The following is a 27,128-nucleotide window of genomic DNA, read 5'->3' on the forward strand; positions in this document are numbered from 1 at the left end:
GCACGTCCCGGACCGGGGCACGAACCCACATCCCCCGCGTTGGCAGGCAGACTCCCAACCACTGCGCCACCAGGGAAGCCCTATTTTTGTCACTTTTTAAAGAAAAACACTGCTGTTAATTTTTAAAGAAGGATTTCAGCTATGGGATACTTGTAAGACTTTTCTTTTTTGGGTGAGTGGGGGAAATCTGGCAGTGATTGCATTATTTTACACATTTTAGTTAGGTTATTTAAACTCTATCAATTACTAAACGTAGTTGTGAATTTCTTGCAGTTTGCTGCACCTTAGTTTACACTTTACCATCTGTCTATGTCTTAAGGATTTAATAGATTCTGCCCAATAGAATCCTATTGCAGATATAATCCACCTTTGGAAAGGCATGCACTTTTGTAAATTACCAAAGCTGTAATATTGGTTCTCTAAATTAGAGACACAAGTCCTAGTAAAATACAAGAGGCAAGTCATGATTACTTTTAATGCCACTTTGTTTTTTTCTTATTTTCAGAGTGTAGGGCGTTGAATAAATATTAATCAGTTGTCCTAGTGACAACAGTATTATGGTAACGGTGCAGCTGAGAGTATTGTAACATTATTATTCAAGTCACATGGCTAGTATCCTATTAACCTGAGAGTTTGTTTTCTATATAAATTAATCATGGCTTTTTTCTACAGAGATGATAAAAAAAATCAAATTAAAACTTACCTTATTGCTTGTTTATAGCACAAAAATTAGTGCATTTGTATTTTATTTTTGTTACAATTTAAACTCCTAATTAAAAAAAAGAAGTTAGGTGAAGTTCAGGGTTTTTTTGTGACATCAAAACTGCATAGTTATGTTCTATAAATTGTGGGTTGACTGTGAGAAAGTGAATGGTATTAAATTAAATCCACATATAACACTTGATGATATATTAAAACCCTAATTTAAGAAATGCAGCTTTTCATAATTTATGGTCCTGTTCGTTTCACATGTGTAAGGGTGTTTGCATATATACATACGTACTTGTATATATGTATATGCATGTAGGTACACACTATGTACATACATATATATTCAATTATGTAACTAAGTGTGTGTGTCTTTATATATGCATGTGTATCTATATGTGTGTGTTGGGAGTATCTTTAATGCTACATCTAAAAAGTCAAATGATTATGTAGTTATGTATTATCAATATTATAGAGAAAAAAGCTTTGTCTGTGGAGTCAGATAAAGCTGAATTCAGTTGTCTGCCCTTTACTTCTTACATAATTTTTTCATCTCTTTGATCCTCAATTGCCTCACCTGTAAGTTTAATGCATATAAAAAAGAATATCAGTGTAAAGTAAATGAGACAATATGAAATGTGTCAGGCACAGAACACGGCTTTCAGAGTTAGCTGACCTTCCCATAAGAGAGAAGAAATTCAAAATTTGAGTCTCAATAAGCCATTCGTTGTTAGAAATGAGATGAAGAATATAATATGCTATGGCTTCCAAAATCATGCAGTTCTGTTATGTAACAATTCTCCAAATAATCCAGATTTTAGAAGAATTAAATAACTAAAACTCTCTTTTCATTTTTTACTAGTTTTGTCTTTGAGTCAAATAGGAAGATTGAAAATATGAAATTATGGATTTAAATAGTCCAGTGGCCAAGAAAATGCTTCAAGCATGAAGCACACGTTAAATCTTTCCAGTGAATAAATAAATAGGAGAACTATTTTTTTAACTTGATACATATTAAAAAACAAAATAATTGAAACACTCACATTACCTGTTCAACTGGAAAATAATTACTCCAATTATACATATCCTAAATTTGGTTTTTATTTTAGATATTATAAACTGGCAAAAACGCATCCTCTCTAAGACACCCATGTTGGCTGGTGCAGAGGTTGTGTGGAGAGATCTGTTGCCAGAATCATGACCCTTGAGCAGCGTTGGCTTTGGAGTGACCACTTGGAAGCCTTCAGCATTCTACTGCTACCCACCCGATCCTCTCAGAAAGCCACTCCACAAAAACAGAAAACCAACAAAATATACATTTGAATTAAAAGCAGTATGTTTGCTTGGCCAATGTAAAAGTCCCCAAACCACCTTCTTCTACTCAGTCCTTAAGTTCCTATAATTTCGTAGTCATCAATACTTTCATGGTAAGTGAGCTCCAAATAATCAGACATTCAGTGACAGCAATGCTTAAAATACCAGCAGATTTTAGAGCTTGAAAGATCTAAAGAAGAAAAATGACGTTGGTGATAAAAATAGTTGTATTTCATATATTAATATCAAGGGTTCTAGAATCACATCACCTGGGTTCATATTCCTGCTATACCATTTATTTGCTGTGTGTCTTTGAACATGTTACCTAACCTCTCTGTGCCTGAGTTCCCACTATCAAGTAGGAAAAATAAAACCACTGAGCTCATAGTGGTTGTATAAATGTTATAAGAATTACATGAGAAATTCTGTCTCAATAATAAACGAAGAAATCCATGTTACTTAGTGCAGTGATGTTAAAATAAGGATTAGTTGTTGCCATAATTCCCATTATTGCTATTATTAAATATTTGTCATATTGCATAGAAGCAAAGACTGTGCTTGAATGCTAGAATTCTTTCACATTTTTAATACTAGAACATAGTCTTTTTACCAAAAATGATATTCATTGTGCAACAGTGTTTAAATGGAAGAAAGAAAAGAAATGAGAACACAAGGCTTCTCCTTTTTCCATTTTTTCCCACTCAAACAGTGAAGCTTTATATAGTGTTTTTCTCAATAAAGCACCAGAAATAAATTGACTGCTGTTCATTATCTGGACACAAAGTGTCCTGATTGCTTCAGTTCATCTAGGCATGTAAATTATTCCACACTAAATTAGGCTTTAGGATCCAAGCATCAGTAGGAAATTATTTCCTGAGTCGATTAACCAAATGTACGTTATTGTAATAAAAACTCCTAAGGCAGTCCTACAAGGAACAACGTACTCAGCTTTGATGGGGAACGTGAGGAGTTCCACAAACCTTGTATTTTTATCTAGGTACATTTAACTTGTGCTCAGAGGGACAATTAAGATGATGACCAGCCACAAATTAATTGCATTTTTTAATTTGTCCTCTTCCTGCTATTCACCAGACCTTCTATCTCCTTTCTGTATTTTTTCTTTGCTAAGCAAATAGCAGAACTTATGCTCTTGGCTGGATCCACACATGAATTTATGAATCAGTTTGGCAAATCTGGATGGAGAAGCTTTTTCAGATGTCATAGAAACTATGATACAAGTACAAAATGTCAGAAATACGTTAGTCAGAAATGAAATCAGGGCTTCCCTGGTGGCGCAGTGGTTGAGAGTCCGCCTGCCGATACAGGGGATACGGGTTCGTGCCCCGGTCCAGGAGGATCCCACATGCCGCGGAGCGGCTGGGCCCATGAGCCATGGCTGCTGGGCCTGCGTGTCCGGAGCCTGTGCTCCGCAATGGGAGAGGCCACAGCAGTGAGAGACCTGCATACCGCAAAAAACAAACAAAAAATGAAATCAATTGTTCAATGATACCATTAGCCATCTAGTGTCCTTATATCTTTTTTACATCTTTCTATATTTTTAGAAAGTTGACTTTTTCCTCAATCCTACTTTTTGCCTCATGGTCACAAGATGGCTGCGACACCTTTAAGCATCATATTTGTATTCCAGGCAGGAAAAAAAGAATGGTAAAAAGGCATTCTCTTTCCCAAAATTTATGTTTTAACTTAGGATGAAAGGCTTTCTCTAAGTGTTTCTCCCTTGTATATTATTAGCCAGAACTGGACCATTCCTCTAACCCAACCAATCACTGGCCAAGGGAATTAATTGTCTACTGAGTAGACAGTGGAGAGTGTCTGCTGCACCTCTCTTTGATTAGTGAGGAAACCAGTCTATTCCCTAGAACAGACTTACACACGTCTCAGTTAGCTGCAGAGAAGTGTTAGTTAACTCTGGTGACTTCTACCTTACAAGCTGTGTACCCCTCCATTAATCAATCAAGACTTCATTGAAATTCTCTCTAGAACTATGTTATTATTCTTGAAAGCCAATTTTAATTACCTTTAAGCAATAATTGGAAACATATATATTATAGTATATCAACATACTGAATGTCTGGAAAAAATCCTTGGTAAAGAGATATTTCTATTTCTTAGACCTTTAAAGAAAGTGATATAGATTTAAATCTGTCAGAAAACTTCTTGAAGCATATTGTTTTCTGCTCTGAAGCTACTGTATATTCTGCTGCCTGCTTATTTTCATGGTAACAATCACAAGTTGGATGCTCTTTTTAGCTATAACAGGACGATGCTGAATAGGCCAGCTGAGAGCTATTTTACAAGAAAATTTGGCAATCACTTTGTGGTAATGGATATTGGTTTGTGGCACATCCATTCCAGTTTTTGCCTTGTTAAACACTTTAAAAGCAGCTTCAGTTTACTTAGTTTCTCTTTCTAACCCTCTGGGAGCTACAGGTTTTATGCATCTTAGCAACTGGCAGTGAACAAAGCCAAGCTAATCTTAATTGCATGTTTTGCCCATTGACGTTATGTAGAGAAGGCTACCTGGACACTTTTTAGTGACGTTCGATTCTGTGCTGCTTCAAATGCTGAAAAAAATGCTGATTCTTTATAGCACAAAATTCCAACATAATCTGTTTGTAAATCTTCCCAGAATATTTTGAAAAGGGATTTTTGACTGTTTAGAGAAAGGAAGCAAACATTTGGTTAATTTCATTATTATCAATCCTGGTGGAAGCTATAGCTGTTAGTGAGCTTTTATTTTACATCAGAAACACTAAAAGTATGATTGTGGTTGGAATAAGATACTTAATAAAACGCCAGATTTTAAACAACAGCCCCTATACTCAAAACGTTAAAGCTGTTTACAGTATCTATTTGATGGAAAAAGAAATGTGCAGGGCTTCCATGTGTTTATGTTTATAGCAATAAAATACATCCTGCTTTATAAAGTAATGTTTATTCTAAATTTCAGCAGTAGGCTGTCATGAGTGCTGTATTAAAAATGTATTATTAGGTCTAGTTAGAAAAGTTAACTGAAAGATTCAAAGAAATCAGAAGTTTGTTGCATATTCTTTCAAAAAAATATTTGATCTCTCTGATACTAATTCCTATACTTGATATTTTCTCTGAACCTGAAGCAGTACTTCTGAAACACTGATGATGAATATGAAACAGACTCCTGGCTAGTATTTCTTAATTTCTAAGCCAGAGTTAACCAGACATAGCTAGAACCTTTAGGAAATGTTGCAAGGATACAATTTTTAGATGATTAATAAATAATCAAGATTAGTTATTGCAGTTAACTAAAGGGTGTAACAGTTGCAACATTCAGAAGACCCAAGAATAGAACTGGTTTTGTCAAGGATAAAATATTTCTGGAAACACTTCCTACTTGTCACAGTTCTCATAATGTACTTTTGCTTGATTTAATATAATTAAGTAATAAAACCTCACAAAGTTTAGTCATCTCAGTTCCCTCAAAATGAAGGCTAAATTGTATATATAACTTGCATCAGGGATTTTAATGTAGGTAGGATCTCCTAGTTACATTGAGGAGGTCACCCGGATCCCTTCTCATATTTTTTCTTGTTGCATACTCATTTCAGTTTTGTTTTAAACAAAACAATCAGAAGAAGATATGCGATGCTGATGCTGTCCAATTTCAAACACCATAAAAGACATCTTATAAAAGATTTCATGTTACCGTGCCACTAACTCTCTATTAGCACAGGGGATAAAGGTTTGACTGGGTACAAAGTTAAAGGGCTAGATAGAAATAAATACAATCCATGCTTTTTTATTAATGGAAAATTGAGGCCTACAAAAAAGAAAGGCTCGCTTATTATTAGATAGAAATAGATTGGGTGTAGGTATCTATTACAGAATATGTTGTCCTGGGGGTCCATGTCTTCCTCAGTCTTTTATTTTGGATCAATTACTCTTACTAGTTTTATCTATCAGTTTTCATTTTGTTCCTTTCAAAAGTAGCATACATAAAATACTGTATTTTTAAAATCATTCTTTTATATTGCATTATTAATTCTGGCACGCTGACTGTATTTACTTACTAAGGTAAATTTCATAATCATTCAAGAGTTTAGTTTTTGGGTTTTTTTTTAACATCTTTATTGGAGTATAATTGCTTTACAATGGTGTGTTAGTTTCTGCTTTATAACAAAGTGAAACAGTTATACATATGTTTCCATATCTCTTCCCTCTTGCATCTCCCTCCCTCCCACCCTCCCTATCCCACCCCTCTAGGTGGTCACAAACCACTGAGCTGATCTCCCTGTGCTATGCGGCTGCTTCCCACTAGCTATCTATTTTACATTTGGTAGTGTATATATGTCCATGCCACTTTGTCACAGCTTACCCCTCCCCCTCCCCATATCCTCAAGTCCATGCTCTAGTAGATCTGTGTCTTTATTCCCGTCTTACCCCTAGGTTCTTCATGACCTTTTTTTTGTTCTCAGATTCCATATATATGTGTTAGCATACGGTATTTGTTTTTTTCTTTCTGACTTACTTCACTCTGTATGACAGACTCTCAGTCCATCCACCTCACTACAAACAAAGAGTTTAGTTTTAAATGTGCTTATCGTGTCCTTGCATAGAGCCCAGAGAGCTCTAAAGTACCTGTTCTGTTTTAGAAAACATTTTGATAATTTCGTTGTATTCAGAGTTAATGTAGGTGAAATGCATAATGATATTAATTTTCAAGATTTTGCTTTCTGATTTAAGTAAGGATTTCCGTTTTCAAGACTGGCAGTCTGGTAGAGAAAGCACTTAGGTTTTGAGCAACTTACAGGCACTGAAAGGCTCTCTCTGTGGAAGTCAAAATTGATTTCTTTTTAGGGAAACCAGAGTATATCGTGGCCTATTAAGAAAGAAAAGGAGCTGCCTTTATTTGGAGGGTATGATGTGCTGTTACTTTGTACACATCAAATTATTTATTTCACATGATGATCTTGTGAAGTCTTTATTGAGTCTAGGCTACTTAATTTCCTCCAGGCTTTACAGCCAGCAAATAACAGAACTCAATTTTAAACTGAAGACTCCTCCCAAAGCCATGCACCACTCAGTACACCATACTGCCAGGAAGATTAGAGGACTCAAAGTGAATAAATACACTTTTTGATTTAATTAATTATTTCTCTTATGGAATGATGGCACATGAAGTTTCTGCCGAGCAGAAAGGTTGCATACGTGTTTATTGAGAGCATGTATTCTACTTTTTTTCTCTACTGTGAAAAGTGTAGATAGGAACTTTTATAAATAAAAATACCTATAATAAAATAAGGTTTAATTATAGACTCTTAGTTCTTTTCACTGTTCCTAACTCACTGTAAAATTGTCAATCCCTTGCCTGTTATGAGCAAAACCGTCTTTCCAGCCATTTGGAAACTTTGCTTAAAACGACTTCCTGCATTCATTCCATCTACTTCTATTTTTAACATTTAGAGATAGACTTAGCACAGTGCCAGGAATATAATATATTTAAATAAAGTTGAATTTATGCTCTTAATAACATCGGAGTTTAAAGTATGCAATCCTATGTCTCTAACCCTTTTTTCCACTTGTGTGTCACAGTCATTTCCTTTTCCTATATAATCTCTTCTTTTAAACGTCCTATACTTGCTTTCAAAATACCTACTTTTAACATTAACTAAAATTAAGGTTAATTACACTTGGTGGATTTTTGAGAATCTAACAAACACTATTTGAGAGAACTGTGTCATCACAAAACAGAGTTAAAAATGTTAATAAAACACATACACATTTATTTTTAAGAGGTAGAGTGGTATAGTGAGAAGAGCCCTGTACTGGGAATCATGAAACACAGGTCCTGGTATTGCCTTCTCCAGAAATCAGATGCTTGAGTTTATAAATGTATGTATGGGAATAAAACAATCCCTGGGCGCAGCACCTTTACAAGATTCTCATGGAGAATATAAGAGACAACACACAGAAAATGCTTGGTAAACAGTACATTGATGTCCAGGTGTCAATGACTGTTGCTCTTATGAATACCATCACCTTAAACTAGTGATGGCAGGACCAAAAGGTCATTTCAAGTAATTTTTTTTTCCTGTTTTTGTACCTCTCTTATTTTTGGACTGTCCCTACTGCATTTAACTAGTTGGTCCTCATCCCAAACTGAGGTATTTGGAAATGTTACCACTGCCTAAAGAAGTGTAAAAGTTATGCCAAAAGGAGGAAGAATCTCAAACTTTTGAGAGTTAGTAGTGTGCTGTTAACCTAGCTCTCAAGGGGAAGGAGGTTGAGTAGGATGAAAACAAACTCTGATTCGTAGAGTTAGCCAATTTCTGTGTGTAAATACTACCCCTAGGGCCAGTTTCAAGCCGCCATCGTAATGTCACTGACCACAGAGTTAGGAAGAGACTCACATACCTGGCTTTTGCAAGCGGGAGGGAGCCAAGTCCAGCACACACACACCGTGGTCCTGGATCAGATGGGTGTGTTCAAGGTGACGGCTTCAAGATACCTGTTCACAGAGGAACCTACTGAGAACAAAGGCATGGACAGAAATATACAGTTCTACTTCAGTTGATGATCTTTTGGGTCTTTGACTGTCACCACAATACCTATTTATGGTCTCTAATGGAGCATTTAAATTCATTCTTTTGGGTATTAATTCTAAACTCTCCCCAAGATACCCTGGCTTGGCCCAGCTTCGTAGCCTATGGTATCCAGTTGTCTCCAGGAGGAATCCTCTGCTCTTATTCTGTCCCCTCCAAATGCAGCCCACCCTTCTGGCCACAAGTGTCCTACATTCTAGCTATGTGGACCCTGTTCCTCTCCACTGTCCCTCTCCCCAAGGGTACAAGATTCAGACAAGTATAACCATGGTCTGGTCCATTGTGAGTTAATATTAAATGCTGCCACACTAGGCTGCTGAGTATTAGAGTGGAGAAGAATGAATGTCTAAAAGGTTATTCTGGGGCTAAAATTTTAGATTCATTTAAATAACAGGTAAACTGAGACCTCAGGATTTAAACAAACAGTTACTGTTTGTTATACACACACACACACACACACACACACACACACACACACACACACACACACAATCCAGAAATACATTTAATGTTTGCTTGGCACATCTTATGTAGATCAGGACCGTTTGCTTTGGATGCCCCTAGTAAATCTTATGGAGGCACTGAACTACAAAGGGGAGCCAATCTGTGTACACACACACACACACACACACACACACACACACACACACACACACACACACTTAGTAATTTATTTACTTATTTTCTGCCTTGTTTCAGAAAGGATTCAAAGCGTCAGAAAGAATTTAAGATTAGCGATTGAATGGCCAAAGAATTATACAATCTTGGTTCACAGGGCTCCTAACTAAAGAACTAGAAAATAGCAGATGATTTGTACAGGAAAACAGCAAAAGAGTACTCACTGCCCACCGAAATCATGATTATCCTTAATTTTATGATCTTATGTCTGTGTTTTTGTTTGACTCTATGTTACTGCCTAGAACCCCAGGGAGGTTCGTTTGATAGAAAATATTTGATGAACAAGGATTTAAAACTCCTATTAGATGACACAGGAGAAAATCTAGATAATCTTAGGTGTGGTGACCCTTTTTAGATACAACACCAAAGGCATGAATCATAAAAGAAATAATCGATAAGCTGGACTTCATTAAAATTAAAAACTTCTGTTCTAAAAAGGAGAATGTCAAGAGAATGAGAAGATAAGTCATAGACATGGAGAAAATATTTGCAAAAGACATATCTGATAGAGGACTAGGATACAACATATATAAAGAACACTTAAAACTCAACAATATGAAAACAAACAACCCAATTAAAAAATGCACCAAGAACCTTAAGAGACACCTCACCAGAAATGATATACAGATGGTAAATAAGCATTTGAAAAGATACTCTATGTTATATGTCATTAGAGAAATACAAATTTAAACATCAATGAGATTTCACTACACACCTGTTAGAATGGCCAAACTCTGGAACACTGACAACACCAAATGCTTGTCAGGATATGGAGGAACAGGAACTCTCATTCATTGCTGGTGTGAATGAAAAATGGTACAGCCTTTTTGGAAGGCAGTTTGGAGGTTTCTTACATAACTAAACATACTCTTACTAAATGACCCAGTAATCACACTCCTTGGTATTCATCCTAAGAATTTGAAAACTTATGTTCACACAAAAACTTACATATGGATATTTATAGTAGCTTTATTCATAATTACCAAAAGTTGGAAAGAAACAAGATGTCCTTCAGGAGGTGAATGAATAAATAAACTATGGTTTACCCAGTCAATGAAATTTTATTCCGTGCTAAAAATAAGTGAGCTATCTAGCCATGAAAGGACATAGAGAAACTTCATCTTAAATGCATATTACTAAGTGAATGAAGCCAATCTGAAAAGGCTACACACTTTGTATGATTCCAACTATATGACATTCTGGAAAAGGCAAAAAATATGGAGACAGTAAAAAAGATCAGTGGTAGCCAGGGGTTGGTGGTGGAGGCAGAGGCATATGGGAGAGATGAATAGGTAGAGCACAGAGGACTTTTAGGGCAGTGAAAATACTCTGTATGCCACTGTATTGATGGATATATGTCATTATATATTTGTCCAAACCCATAGAGTGTACAACAGTAATAGTCAAACCGTAATGTGAACTGTGGTCTTTGGATAATTATGATGGGTCAGTATAGTTCATCAGTTGTAACAAATGTACCACTCTAGTGGGAAATGAGGAATATGGATAAAGGGAAAGGCTATGCATGTGTGGAGGCAGGAAGTATGTTGGAAATCTCAGTACCTTCCCCTCAATTTGCTGTAAACCTAAAACTGCTCTAAAAAAATAAAATCTTAATTTAAAAAATTAACATAGTTAAGACATTAATAATATCTAGTAGGCTTTGAAAAATCTGCAATCTCACATTCACTATTAATTCAAGATACATTCAGTGAATTACCATTGAGGTTCATCTAAATTCTTGAATTCTATGAATTTAATTCTAATAATGAGATCAGACAACTTATGGCATCTTCTTGCTCACCCACGAAATGTGACCGTGTTGGAAGCATTAAAAGACTAAAACTTAGTCTAGAATGCTACTCTGATGGCAAAATGATGTCTGTGTTACATATCTGGTCAGAAGAGAAGACTATTGTCCAGTTCTTCACAGACAGTATAAAGGTAAATAGCAGGAAAATTATTTTCTTTCTGTTTAAACAGCCACGTTCCAACTCAGTCACAGAATATAATCATACCCAAGACTGAATCTGGTGTGAAGGCTCTTGTCCAGCATGGCTACTATACAACTCTAGTCTCAAACATCGCTGGGAGCCTCACCTACTCTTCTTCCAAGTAGGTTTACAAATACCAAAATTAGTCTGTAAGATGAGTTCCTTGTCCTGGAATCTTCAGAAATCCTGGATCCAAAGGGACCTGGGGACTGAGGAAGAATCAGGTGGTCTTCAGCTTAGGTTAGGTCTCCTTTCATTAGGCAGGTAAAGATAAGAGGTTGAAGCGATGTAGAGGTGAGGATAGAGGTGAGGAGCGGTGCAGAAGAGTAGAAGAAGCTCAGGATATGGTCTCAGGAGCCTGGAGTTAGAATCTAGCTTATCCTGCTCTGTGCTTTCCTGGTTTCCTATGAGAAACTCTATTGAAGGGCTGATGACATTGAACTCTAAACAATTTAACCTACCTTTCTCCACCACTTTATTGTGAGCCTTTTGCAACATAAACAATATCTTTATCCTCTCAACTTTTAATTTTGAGTAACTTTACAGCTATAGAAAAGTTGAAAGAATAGTACAAAGTCTATGTATTTTTCACTAGATTTACTAATTGTTAACATGTTGCCATGTTAATGTTATCCCTCTCTTACTACATATTATCTATATACTCAATTTTCTTCTCAACCATTTGAAAGTAAGTTGCAGACATTATGATACTTCACCTTTAAATATTCATTTTTTTCTTTAAAGACCCAGACATCCTCAGATCCACAATACCTTTACCAGAAACAAGAAATTTAACATATATTCAGTAATATCTTCTAGTATACAACCCATATTTAGATTTCCTGAATTGTCTCAAAAACGTCCCATATTGCTTTTTTTTTTTTCATATTGCTTTAAAAAAAAAATCCAAGTGTCAATCAAGATTGCCATGTTTCTTTAGTCTCATTTATTACAGTGGAGAGCTCCTACCTTTTATTTTTTCTTTCATGACATTAATGTTTTGGAAATTCCAGGCCAGGTGTCTTGTAGAATATTCCACATGATGGAACTTTTTATTAGCTTCCTCGTGATTAGTTTCAGAGTATATATTTTGGGGGGGGAAATTGGCAGTCTTGGAACTTTCTGGCACTTAATTTTTTAAAGCACCTTTCTCCCTCTGTAATGAAGAAGGAATCTGTGGGTGATACTTTGAGGCCATGGGAATATCTTTTCCCAACAACCTTTCACCCAGTAGCTTCAGCATACATTCATGATTCTAGCCTGTGTTCATTGTTATACTGAGGGATGCAATGGTGATTTGAAAAAATAAAAAATATATATATAATTCTACTCCTGTTAACTAGCATTCTTCTTTAAAGAAGACTTTTGCACCACTCCCCTTCTCTAGGATTCTCTCTCTCTCTTTCTTCCCTCCCTCTCACCACCTGTCTGTCCCCTCCTCCACCTCTGACAGAGTATCACTATAGACTCAAGGATTTTATTTTATTCAATGCCTTATAATTTACCGCCATCATTATTATATTTGATGCCTAAATTATCTCAAATTTGGCCACTGGGAGCCCTTCCAAGACAGCAGTGGTGTCCTTCTGACAAGCCCCATTAATCCTTCAGCACTTCCCTGTTTTGTGGGGCAACAAGATGTCCAGGGACTCTTTGTACTTTCCCTACCCCAGACCTGGGGTCACCCACTTTTTTCTAAGGAGTTCTAGTTCCTTTTAGTGATAAATGGTATTTAGAAATTAAGACTGGGATGTCATTGCTTTGGGGATAAAATGAAGTAATTGATGTGAGAGCACTTAGTAAAAAATGTAAAGTACCACACTATCATGATTGTTACTCATGTCATCAAACAAGCATTCAGTTATTTGGAGCAACGCTAAATAGTGGCCCCAGTATGAGTCTTTCTGTGTTTAGAGGATAATTAGGAGACACGGGACACATGGGAAGCAGGAGGAGAAATAAGCTAGCTTTGTCAGATGCAATGTGAATCCTTGTCTTATAGCGTTACGATAGTAAATAGAACAGAAGAAAAGACTGTTGACTGTATTCTCACCTTTTCCTGAGGTTGCTTTGTTATTTAGTTCTTCAGATAGAAAAGTATAAAGCATTTTATTTTGTGGATCAGTTGTAATCTTTTTGAAAACTGAAACATTCATCTGAAAAATGATGAGACATAAACGTGTGATTTCTTCTGCTTTTACCTTTCTTGCATTTATTTAGTAGGTTCTGAAAGAACAGTGTAGTTTAAAGAATTCTGAGATTTTTAAAAATTTGCAAATATAGAACTTCTTTTTCCCCAGTGGATGTAGTACCTATGTCATGTTTCAGTTAGTGTGGTGGCATCTTTGAGTTTCATTGTGGGCAAATAGATTGGTGAGGGTTTTGCTTTTTGTGACTTTATTACAAATAAAGAGCATGCCTACTTGTCTATAATTTCATTTTTATGATTCACACCAGAAATACCATTTGGCTCCATTTCCAGGCTTTCCTGCTTGTGCTGCATCTCTTTCTACTCTCAAATTAAACCTTTTTTATGACAGTCTCCTGTGAGATCATACATTATGATAAATTGGACAGAGGACAGAGATCGGTAAACAGGTGACACTTAGCATCTCATTAATTTCAGGGAAGGAAGGCAAAATAGCCCAGATGTCCAGGAAACAGCAATTCTTTTCTTTTTAACTTTGCCAGGACTATTTCTTTTGACAATGGTGGTAAAGGGAGGGATGAGGATGGAGTAAGGAAGACGTACACAGAGACCCAGTGGTTTTACAAGTTCTCTTTTCAGAGGAAGCCAGGCTAACGATGGCAAAGAACAAAGGAGATGTGATTGTATGGTCGATGTTGGAATGTCCTTTACTTCTGTATTTTTGGTTTTGCATAGAATTCAGATGAAGGGATGTTGAATGCCTGTGTGTTTGTTGGACAGGCTGAGCTAAGTGAGGAAAGTGATTGGATTTGGTAGTGCTCAGTTTGAACTGTTTCAAGAATTCCCCATTTCCCAATAGTGAACAGAATGGGCTTCTCCTATCAAGAATTCAAAACATAGGCAGAAAAATTTAGGCTCATGGTGAAACTCATGCTGGATCATGTGGTTCATGAAGGCTCTTCAGTTTACTAGCAGTTTGTCCTTGAGGAAGTTATCTTAACCCCTCTGTGTCTCAGCTTGCCCCCTTATAAAATGGAAGTAATAAAAGATTTTCTTTGTAAGGTCCTATTAATATGTGTGAAGTGCTTACTATAGTGGAGGCAAATACTAAGCACCCAACAAACATTAGCTCTTACTGTTATTATGTACATTTGCCTAAATAGAAATATTAAGAAAACAGTATCACTTCTCATCAACATTAGAAAATTTTAAAACAATCCAGTCAACAAATGAATCAAATAATCTTCAAACAATCCTCCTTCAGAGGCCATCTGAATCAAGTTTAGGATTAAGGACACCCCCATCCCTTGCCATCCCCCCATGCCAGCCTCCCCATCCAAACCCAGAATAGTTCTCTAGCTCATAGTGGAATCTCTTGGACTCTTTCAAACTAAATCAACAGTGGAACTCCCAAGCTCTGCAATCAGTCCCAAGCTCTACAGACCAAGTTAATAAAACATGCATATGAGCTGTGCTGTCCCCAAATCCCGGATAGAGGTTTTGGTCTTTAATCAAGATAAAACTGTGAAAGCTAAAGTAACATTGCACTCATCTGACATAAACAGGTTTTTTATTCATCTTATAGTTACTTTGTACTTGAAAGAGTAAGCTTTCTTCTGTGGCTGTCAGTTGACAAGCATCAGGAGCAAAACTTGTAGTAGGTGTAGTAGGTACCTACTTGTAGTACGTACAGCAAGAATGGTGAAGACAACGTTATAATTTTATGAGCAATATTTGCAGATGCTATTTAAACTGTATGTCATAAATCCAATCTTGGAATCCTCTTTGTATCCTCATTTGACTCTTAATAGTGTGAAATGCAAGTTAGTTCATCTTAAAATGTCCTTGATTAGAGCAATTTTTGTTTTTTCTGGATGCTACCTGGCATTACTGATTGTAGCTAGTAAAGAAGGAATAATAGGAAAGGAAACATGAATAAAAAAAAATAAAAGGAAACAGTAAAATGTCATGTTTTTTAAAAAATGAATTTTCTAATTTTAATATAATCTTTAGTTAGAAAAGAATTGTGGTAATGCACTGTGTGCTTGTTCTTGGCACAAATTCATATTCACACATAATTCGACCCTTCACCCCTCTTTTCTTGGAACTCCTGTTGGCTTCATTGGCATGAGAGACGAAATACCTTTACATTTGGTGGAAATTATCCTATTGTTTTTTCAATCCTCTGTCATGGTGTTTTTTCATAACCTTTTGTTGTTTGTTGTTGCTGGTGGCAGTGGTGGTAATGTGAACCCCAGGGGCAAAGAATTGAGTTCTTCATAGTCTTCATCTTGGGAGCACCTGATCATCAGAACATGACAGTCCCTATTCTTGCTTCACATTATTAAAATTTTTCCCTTTTATCTCTGACCTCCACTTCTATTTCCCTCTCCCCATATACCCTCATTGCAACATGCTTGATGTACGTCTATCCTTGGTACAGATGCCATTCTGCTTATGCCTTTTCCATTCAATACTGTCATACATTCACCCAGTTCAAAGCTTCCAACAGCTGTGCAGGACTCCAGGCCTCCTTCTACCACCTTTGACTTGTTCTTACCCCTCACTGTAAGCACTGCAGTGTCTTCAATGCCCGGCATCAGAAACACCGAGTTGAGGTACCTCACACAGCTTCATCACTTGACCAGTCCACTTGTAATTGGGCCTCAAGAATACTTTCACCATTTTCTTTTGTCTGTTATTAAATCCAGACTTTAAAAATTATTTTACATTGATGGTGTCCTAATAAGCTGGCTGGATAACGTATATTGGGGGGAATTGCAAACTCCATAGAAAATGTCTTTAAGTTACTCTGTAGAATGAGCTGTATGTGGTTTTCCTTTCATCAGCTATTTCCAGGCATGATTTATAAATTCTTAAAAATATCCATCACTGGTAGTACTTCCTAAACCATAGGGTTTTTTTCTTACATTTGTCATATAATTTTGTGACCTTCCTCTTTGGAGCCTTTAGCTCTTTGTTTACTAAGTTACTTAGAATGTGTAACTGGAAGTTGTAAATCCATCCTCACTAGTACAAAGCATGTGTCCTATGCTAAAGGGTATCATTTATTAATGAAATATGCACTCTTTAAACAAAGGTCAGAGTTGAAGATTGTTTTCTCCTATTATTTGCCTATGTGCAGTATCAGGGATTCTAAATCAAAATGCTATCTTTGGATCTCTCGTCTCTATGAACAGATGTTAAAAAGAAAATTATTCCGAGCAAAGATATTTTATGTAAGTAATCAAGCATTTAACCTAAAGAAGCATGCAGGCAGCCAATCAATAGTGAGGAAATGCTCTTTGTCTGTTTTTCACTCTCCCTCACTCAGAGACAGACTGTTCACCTCCAGGCCATAGGCATATTAAAGGTGACATTCTCTCTTTCCAAGATAATCCTCATGATAGGATGCACTTAATTTAAGCTGTTGATGAGACTGAACTGAACTGATTTGCATATCATCAATACATGTAAATCCTGAGTAGAGGGCCAGCCATCCAAATTAAAATATTCCCTGTCAAGGACTTGCTGTGTCTAGCAAATTCTGGAGTTAAAGCTAATTGCAGGTGGTTGGTGAATATAGATGCTGTTCAAGATTTATAAGGCTGCATTGGAGGGCACATGAAACTTAAGATTTCTTAGAACAATGTGTCTGTTTAAAACTACTCTTGTTTAGACTCAGCTGGGCATTCAGTAATGCCAGCCATTGAATGAGATCTTTCAAGTGCCTCAGCCCGCCTCACCTGTCAGACTGGCTTACTGGTTTATAATTGAAACCCTGTTTGCTTCCAAAGCTCTTGATCCTCTAACCCTTCTCTACCCTTCTCACATATTCTTACTTTTCCCCTTTTGATCTGAGCGTCTTAACTTTCCTAACACACATCATAATTTTTCATTAACTTTTTTTCTTCAGGTGATACATATAGCACTGGGTCCATCTTAGCATTTCTATGCTATTTTATCATCTTCACTTTTCCCCAATTGTAAAATAAGTTTCTCTTTCATTGCACTTGGCTTTTAATGGAATGTCCTGACTGCCAGTTTCTCAAGGTTTCCCTTTGTGCAGTCTTTGTTCATTTAACACAGCTTTCACATCCCCTTCTCTCATCAGCCAATCAATCAATCATACATTTTATTGAGCAGCTCCAAATTAACATATGAAGTAATAAGAAAATTCTAATTAGCCTTTGCTATCTAGAAAAAATGTCATTTAGGCACCTTCTGCTTTTTTCTTGTATGGCATCTATGTGCCCACAGGTGTTTCAGCAGAAGGTGTCTATAAGTTGGGCACTCTATTCCCGTTTATTTCTTTAGTTCTACCGGGTTCAAAATAAATAGATACTGTGCTGTAGTACTCTGTACAGTGATCACAATAACCACATGTTTTTCTCCCCATCTCCAATTCCATTTTTTTCTAAGTCAACATCCACAAAATGAATTAATATTATTTATTGTGCACCAATGCAGAAAGAGTCACTAGATATTATAGAAAGAAAATGATGTAAAACGCATGGAGTCTGCCCTCAACTATCTTGAAACCGCAGGACCTTGTTAGAAAGTTTGTTTAAATAATTCCTTAAATATTTTCCTGTTTCCTTGACCATGCTCCCCCTGACTTTGGGATAAAAGGAGAAGGAAGAGTTGGAAAGGGGTAGGCAAAACATAAAGAATTAGAAAGGAAGGAAGAAAAAACAATAAGAATGTGGCAGTTTAAGAAAAAAAAGTTAGGGGTCTTAGGGATGTGGAAATTTCTTTACCAGACACATTTGTTGGCCCAGATATTTACAATGGCTACCTTTGCAAACAGCATATCCACTTGAAAAATAAGTCACAATGGATGGAAAATGTCTAGGAAAAAAAATCTCAAGTTATTTTTTCTGGAGTATTAAATAAAACACTCTTATTTCTTCAATTATAGGTAGCAAAAGAGGGGAAAAAAACCAAAAACTATGGAAAAATGATAGTATAAATATAATGTAATTTCAAACCGTGCCATATAGAATCTTCCCACGTGAACTCTTTCTAGCCAACTTGATGGTACAGATGAGAAAGAGTATTCATTTATAGACATTGATCATGTATAATATTTCCTTTGAAATTAAAAGTCAGTATGTCTTTCGTAGCTTATAAATCTGATGATAGGATGAAACATAAAAGTGCCCCCACTCTACATTACAGTTCTCCTTTGTTTTCACACAGGGATTTGGTATCCATCATTGTGTTTTTTGGTTCCAGTCAATAGGAGTATTTAGGACCTTAGTGCACTTTTAGATATACCATTGAACGTATTCTAAACAGTCAGAGTGTATGTAGTTCTGACAAGCTGTTTTATTTAAACTATGTGTAACTACATACCCATATCCCTTAATTCTCTCCTCCCATCTCTAATGTACCCCTGGTACAAGGACTAGAGGAAGAGGAATGACAGGGACTAAGAAATTTCCTATGTATTTCTTGTTGGCGATCACCTTAACGTCTACTCTCTCCTAAACAGCAGAGAGAATAAGTACGGATTTCATGCATTTTCAGAATGTGGATTTTGGCTATTGACGAAATAAATTCCTGTAATATATACATTTTCAGAAATCATTTCACATATGACATTGCATTTATTAAACCATCACAGCAGACGTTTTATGATTTGAACTGAAAATACTAAACACTGCAAAAAAAATGCTGTAGGAGCTTGCAGAATTTAAACCTTTTCAGAATATTCTGGTGATGTTCAGGTTAAAGACTGCCTACCTCAATGGATTGGCACTAGCTTACCTCTCAATTACTGCTAGTTCTTCAATTCTCCGAGGTTGCTGAGTATTGAAGGAATGACAAAAATTTAGAATGTTGAGGTAACAGTCTTCAAAGCTTGGAGAGCAGTAAACAAAATAACTCCTTTTAGCAGTTTTCAAAAAGAAATCAGGATTTTAGATCTAATGTCATGCAACGCTGCATTTGATTTTGCAGCATCTGATGTTGTGTCCTTATCCAGTCTTCCATTAAAATGTAATGTTCCCACTTTGGAGACATTAGATACAATGAAGGTTCATTTCCTGCTCCCAGGAAGATCCGCCAAGCAATTCATAACTCCTGAAGATGATTCTGCTTGACTGACTGTTAAATGAAAATTTTATTAGGTGAGAATTCCTCAACACTAATTCTTATAATTTTCTTTCATGGCTTGCCCATTTCTCAGGTAAGTATGGTTTCCCCACAGGCTGGTTGTATCTCCAGTAGTGAAAGGAAGCAGTTTGTATCAACTTTTGGAAAGATGAAGATAAATATGCGAATTATAACTAAGGATTCACAAGCAAGGAAAAAAATTGCTAGAAGAATTTTTGTACAAATAAATAATAAACACATAGATAATAAATATTTTTAAACATCTGAAGTAAAAGGAGAGATGTACTCAAAATGGCTATAAATGTGCCAAAGATGAAGAGCCTAAAACTTGTATATTTGTTAACCAAGATATAAACTAAATGAAATACTTAAACCATGAGTTTTTTCTAGTGATTTCTAAAACTGAATGTACTCAACTGATGAGCTCAGAATTCAGAAACTTTAGGAGGTATTTCATGCTTTTTATATGAGTTTTAGTGTTATAAATTTAATTATTTATTCATACAGGCCTGAGCTCAATGAATATTTATTGTGTACCAGTTATGTACCAGGCCCAGTTCTAGGTACCTGGGATATGTTAGTGAACAGAACAAGCGAAGAGTTTGCCTTCATGGAGCTTACAAGTGAATGAGGAGAGAAGACAATAAAGAATAAACATAAGTAAATTATATAGTATATTAGACAATATTAAGTATTATACAATATAGGATAAAGGAGATTAAGAATGGGAACTGCATAGGGAGGGTGGGAGGGAGATGCAAGAGGGAGGAGATATGGGGATATATGTACACATATAGCTGATTTACTTTGTTATACAGCAGAAACTAACACACCATTGTAAAGCAATTATACTCCAATAAAGATGTTTTAAATTTTTTTAAAATTATAAAAATAAAAAGAATGGGAATTGCAGACTGCAGTATTAAATAGGATGGTTAGGTTAAGCATCCTTGAGAAGATAATGTTTGAGGAAAGGCTTGAGGGAGGGAATGGAGTTATTTGGATGGAAGAGAAGTGTCCACAGCCAAAATCTGACTAAATAAATTCAATTTAAATAAGACAGGCATTATATAATATGGTGTTGATATAATGTTCTCTGATGTAACCTTTAAGATTCCCCATGGTATTTGATTATTTCTAACTTGATATAATGAAATGAGGGTAGTGATTGACTAGGTGAGACAGGTATTTTATTATTATAATCTATGTTTCTTAGACATAGGTTAATTGCAGCAAGATGTTTAAAAATATACACAATAAACTCAAATTGTCAAACAATGAAGTTTTTTAAAAACACATGAGCATGTATCCCATGCATGTAGCTCTGTATACTCTGCCAAGAATAGACCAGATAGTAGTAAATAAAATTACCATGTCTTCCTCAACTATAGGAATGTTTGTGTTCACACTATACATCATTTAAATATGAACTGATGGAATTTGAAATAATCCTGAAAGTAAAAATACTTGTTTCTGCTACTATCTCTTTCATGCACACCTAGAGCAATACATAGTCTGTCTTAAGTACGTGTCCTAGAAAAATGGAAAAGTCTTAATTCTATGTTTAATTTATCTCTCCTATTCTGATACCTTACAAGTGTTAAGCTGCGTTACAACCTAATTAGCTCGGAAGTCCAGGGACTGAATTTCTGCTCCACCACTTACCAGCTGTGTGTCCTTAGCATTTAACTAAACCTAACTGGACCTGTTTCCTCAACTGTGAAAAGGAGGTTCCTAACTCTCAGAGCTGTTGAATAAAATAATGTGTTCAAAGAGGTTGGCACATTATAGGAACTTAATAATTTACATGAGAAGCATATCTTCTGCTTTTTTAATTGGTCAATACCAGAGTAACTGAGTATACATAACTGAAGACCAGCCAGAGGTCATATATAATATCAGGCATTATAGTATCACAGTGATTTTTTTTTTTTTTTTTATCATGGTGATTCAGAGGAAGGAAAGAGCTTTGTGGCACTGTGTCCTGGGAGAGTTCTGGAAGCCATTATTAAAGAGGACAGAACTTTAAATGCACTAAAAAGGAAGCGTAAGATTGGGGTTGGAGAAAAAACAGTAGACTATTGCTGAAATAAACTAGTGGTTATGGTGGGCACTAATGGGCAAGGTATGAAAGCCCTAGCTGGGAAACTGATATGACCAAAGGCTTCAAGGACGTAAGGAAGAAGTACCTCTATTATCCTCTCCTAAAGTGCTTAAGGAATTCAGACTAGTACACTTAAGGACCAAAACCAGGAGTCTTCCAGAAGAGCCACAGGGGTGAGCTAACTGAATTTGGGATCAGGGGATTCATAAAAATCAGGACCTGAGATGAAGCAGGTATACCAGAGTGGCAGAGACATCCTCATCAAAGTGAGAAAAAGAACTGTGAACTTAGATTTCTGTTTACTTCTGTGTTCCACTCAGTATAATTGAAGTTCCTTGAGGAGGAATGTTGTTCTCTTTTTTCCCATACCTAGAACCTTTCAAGTGTCTGAAATACATGTGTGTGTGCCATTAAAATTGGTTAAATGAGCCGACAAAGGGTGCTAGACTATAGTTGAGGCTCATAAGCATAAGTATAAAAAATCATGAAAGTCTCTCAAATACCTGTTATCTTGAGTACTCAGACTATAACATACTTAAAGGCAAGAATTATGTTTTACTATGGTGCTTATTCTACAACAGATAAGTTAAAGTAATAGTTCTACTAACAGAAGAAAAGAAAAAGAATATGCCTACTCATTCTTATTGATTGAACCAGGTATCTCCAAATATTAAATGACTCCCGAGGAGTATCAAATATGTTTGGAAGCTGAGCTAGTTTTTAAACTGACCAAGACCACTATGCATGCTTTATGAGATCTTGATAAAATATGATTCATGTTTCAAGAAATGACAGTCTTGTGCATCATTTTTTTATGCTCAGAAGTGAACAATAGAGAACAGCATATTAAAACAAAACATTTGCTTTGAAAAATAACCTTCATGTCCAAAATCACTGAAGAAAAAAATAGACGTTTTAATAGAAAGGTCATATTTTGAAGGATACTTTTGGGGGGAAAAGAATCCTAACCACTATGTAGGATTCACTGAAACCTGAAATCTCTTGTAATTATTACCTAGGGTAATCATATATATATTTTCTGACTGTGACTAATTTATTTTATAGATGACAACTGGGGACAGAGGGTAATAGTGGTGGCAGCAACTGTATTTTAGACATCAAAAAGGCAATATGGCTCTACTTATCAATGAGTTAACCTAAAAGCAATGAGTCATAAGAACCGAATATTGAAAGAAAATTTTATAAAGGAAATAAAAGCAGTAAAACATGAAGGTCAAAATCCTACTCACATTTTTTACTGAGTAGAACAGAAATACGCCCCCCAGTGGTTGCTTTGAGTGATTTTTTTTTTTTTTTTTTTTTTTTTTTTTAATTTTACGTGCGCTCCCAATTTTGCAGCTTCATTATTTGGGTAACCCCAGGAAAGTTCACATTGTCTATAACTAAGAAGAACCTTGGGAGGCTGATTCAATTCGATTGCCCAATTTCATGGTTGCAGAAAGAATGATGCCAGGGAGGATGGAGTGCCTAGTAAATGCTGATTAAGTTCAGGCTCTACAAGATAGGTTCACAAAAGGGTGATCATGCCAATCTGACTGCCAGACTGGAAATGAAAGAAAAGCAGTGACATAATTATCCCAGATTCTCCAGACGCCCAGTACAGTACAGCACAGCTATTAAACAAAGCTAGTCCTCGGATTGATTGCAATGCATAATTTTAAAGAGGAAGATCTCTGCTTTAACAAATAGAAGAAGGCTTACAAAATCAAAGACAAAGGATGTTCTGGAATTTGTTATGCTTGCAAACAGAATGGAAGAGAGCATATAAAGAAAGTCACTTGGTGAGAGAAGAAAAACAGGGGACCCAAACCAGGAAACTGGGATGGTGTCTCTACTGGATCTCCTGTCAGTTTTGTGACCTTGGTCAGATTCCCTGGGCCTCAGCTTTCACAACTTTGAGGCAAAGGGTGTGGACTAGGCTGAGTGGTATCCATGAATCCAGGATAGGGTCAGAGGCAAGGAGTATCAGGATCCATGTCATACAAAAGAACCAAACTTATGAAAGCAAAATTCGCTAGTGGTCCAAAAGTAGAGAAGAAAGGTGGCTAATAGAGAATGCAGATTCATCCTCATGCATTTGAAATCTAATATAAAACTGATAGACAGTTCTTTCCAGAAAGAAAAAAATGAAGCATATCATTCTGTCTCTGAATTTCCTCCACTGTAGGCTCCTTCCATCTTCTCTATCATCACCTTATTTTTTTTTCCTACTTTCTGTTTCCGGTAACCATGGTGATGCTCCCTCCCAGCAATCTTATTCACAGCCGGCCCTTTTGGTACACATGGAATTTTGCTACATACATGCAGGGAGCTAAGAATGCTGTAAAAATTAATTTATTTATTAACATTTTCCCCATCCCTTTTGTCCAGGAGATAAATGCAGGGAATTATTCCATACTTAACCTCCCTACATAAGGGGCACTGTCAAACTGGGATATTCAACTGTTACTTTCAGTTGCTAACATGAAGGGGATACTGATGATGTCAGAGATTCAATTCCCTGTCTTGGTCCTCAGGGACTGTAAAGTCTCGATACTCAAGCTGGTTGCTACCTCTCTCTTGCTTTTTTATGTGAAGGGAATAAAATAGATTGCCTCCAGAAATCACACGTCAACCCTGGTTTCCTAATCCTCTTTGTTTTTTGCTGCATTCTCCCTTGTAAGGAAACCATTGCCAAGTGCGTAATTATCACAGTTACAAGAGGATTGAATTTTCCAATAAAAAATACACATAAATATAAACATTTCTCTAATGAACACAGTTATTTATTTGGAATATAAATAAGCAATATGTGCTACTCAGTTTTAAAAAATATTGTAATTTTCTGCTAATGACAAAGCCTCAAAAATCTCTGATGCCATGAATGCAGATAATAAAAATTCCCATAAACTATTGTTTTGTCATGTCCAGTTTACGTAGCCCAACTTCTTTGTAATCCTATATGCCGGAAAATGGTTTCTCTATTTAAGCACGGTGTGTGTGTGTGTGTGTGTGTGTGTGTGTGTGTGTCTGGCATTAACACAAAGGAGAACAGATGATGACATTCATAGGCTTATAGACTCGACTCCTGGGGACACACTTGGATGGAGGCAATTAAGATGCCTGTCAGGCATTTGATACCAGAAGCCCCTATGCAAACCTCTAAATCATACGCCAGGGCTACATCTTATTGTCAGTGAATGATGGCGGAACTGGGTGGCTTGTCATCATTCTCGAAAATTCTGAGGCTAGTGAGCTCTCTCACCCTCTCCCACTCGCCTTATTTTCCTTTTCGCCACTGCGGGGACTTTTTCTAATTTGCAGCTTCCCTTTCCCCGACACACACAGACAGGAGCTGGTGGCTTGCAGACTGCGTCTGTCTGGAACTAGAGAGCCTGAGCCAGCCCGCGGAGATAATGCTAGGGGAGAAGGATTCTGCAGCAATTCTCAAAGGCTAGACTTGGGTGGTATCGCTGCATATGCTCCGGTAATGGTTTGGGTTTTTTTTACATTTTATTTTGTTTTCTTTTTAATCCGTTTTCAAAGCATCTGCTCTATGTGATCTCACAGTAAAATGCTTTTAAATTCCTTACTGGGCTTGCTAAAAATTCAAGTACTGCATTTTTTGTGCTACAGATCTCAAGACGTAGATTTATTATCTGGATATAAGAATGCGTTTGCTTGCTGGTGAGTTACAGTTTTCAATATTTAGCTAATATATCTATATATGAATTTTTTTCTTTTGTTTTGTTTCGGTAGGTTCTTCGGTTTGTTGTCTCTAACCGAGGAAACATTGATTGGAAAACTACTCATTGAGAAAAGTAAAAGGTACCATGTTTTGTTTGGGTGTTTAAATGAGGGAAAATCAGGGAGGATTTGTAATGTTTTATTTAAATTAATCTCTCTATGGTTGGTCTTTTATCCTTAAGCCTACATTGATCATTGTCTATAGCATGTATGATTTGCTATGCCGAGAATGCCATTGTCCGAGGCTATTTTGATTCTAAGATGTCTAAAGAATTATGTTTTTTATCTGTGCTGCAAGTTGTTTGCAAATATCAATATTTCTGGCTTTTGTAGGGATTTTCATCACTGTAACAGCTTTAAAAAAATATCCAAACTTCTCTCTTAATGAAAAATTAAATAATTTGAATTTAAGAGAAATATGCTAAGTAATGATTTTATCTGAGGGAATCCTGCTAGTAAGTGCTATTTTTTAAATGGCTAAATAAAATGGCTTGCCCTTCCCAGGTGGAATGAGCACTAGAGACGAAAGCCCAGGAATGACTCAGTATTGTTGGGTTTTGCGAATAAAATATTGTAACTTCTTCACTGATGCTTTAGTCTTCAGCACTGTATATATTTAAAGGTTGAGGTTGTTCGTTATTGAAAGAACCGATTTTACATATGCTTTATTTAGCATTGACAGCATAAGAAAGTAATCTTTCATCTTGCCGTGAAAGCAGTTGAATCATTGATCCTGGGCCTTATGCCTTATGTGAAAAATATTAATCTTCAAATTCAACATCAGAATATATATTGATCGGAGATGCCAATTATAGGATCCTTAATTCTTTATGATGATCTTTGACTTGAACATACGCTCATGTCAATAAAACCAATATTTGTAATTTGCCTTTTAAAAAACGGAAGACATTTTCCACCTTGCTGAGAAGATCAATACATCTTTTAAGTCTTTCCTTGGCATTCACCTCGAGTATCAATCCAAAATATTTTATGCAGTAGGGTTTGTTTTCTTAAATGTACTTTAAAAATGGCTAATGTTTAACTACTGATCTTGAAATACCAGAAGTATGCAAGTATACACCTGTGAGTGTGAATATTTGTAGCAGTTAAAGGAGATGAACGCATTGTGCTTATTTAATTTTCTCCGCAATGTGTAATTATGAGAGCCTTAATTTATTCATTCCACAAGCACTTATTAAGAGCCTTGCTGCTGTGGGTAGTTATTGTGGGAGAGAAGGAAGGGGCAGATGCCACTGTCACCCCCCCTCTTCCAGAGTGTAGGCAGCATCACATAATATTTTTTTTTTTGCACAGGAGAATGAATTCATTAAAATAAATCTGTGTGTTCTAAAAAAGGAAACTGCATTATTTCAGATATTGAACAAAATCTAATAGGCTAGTCTCAGAGATATGTGAAATAGATTGTTTTTTTCCTCAGAAATTTCTCTGTGGAACATGTATGAAATTTCCAAACAGCACTTACTATTTCCCTTGGATACTGTAAAACCCTTAGGACCATTCTCTCTTTTTAGGTTTCACTCAGAGTAAGTGAAAACATTTCATATTTGGTAAAAAAATATATATATATTTTTTGGTATTTTACCATCTAACTAAATTTCTACAGGATATATTTCAGGTGGGAAACTGTTTCCTGATCTTCAGACTCATTTAGCAACTCACTATATTAATTTTGAACTTTGGGGTATTTACGTGAA

General features: G+C 36.1%; 1 protein-coding gene across 50 annotated transcripts in view; it reads left to right on the forward strand.

The window, feature by feature from the left end:
• The window catches only part of MAP2 (microtubule associated protein 2), a 283,205-nt gene that overhangs the window by 109,282 nt on the left and 146,795 nt on the right, over nt 1–27,128 (forward strand). For 19 of the 50 annotated variants that reach the window (XM_067026736.1, XM_067026747.1, XM_067026746.1 and 16 more), the window contains one exon: nt 25,426–25,494. The gene's annotated coding sequence lies outside the window, so the exon portion shown is untranslated. Of the gene's footprint in view, nt 1–24,709; nt 25,154–25,425; nt 25,495–27,128 lie in introns of those variants that run through there. The other 31 variants (XM_067026749.1, XM_067026759.1, XM_067026768.1 and 28 more) reach the window with 11 other exon arrangements.

This window comes from Kogia breviceps, chromosome 2 (assembly GCF_026419965.1).
Source record: "Kogia breviceps isolate mKogBre1 chromosome 2, mKogBre1 haplotype 1, whole genome shotgun sequence".
Classification (NCBI taxonomy): domain Eukaryota; kingdom Metazoa; phylum Chordata; class Mammalia; order Artiodactyla; family Physeteridae; genus Kogia; species Kogia breviceps.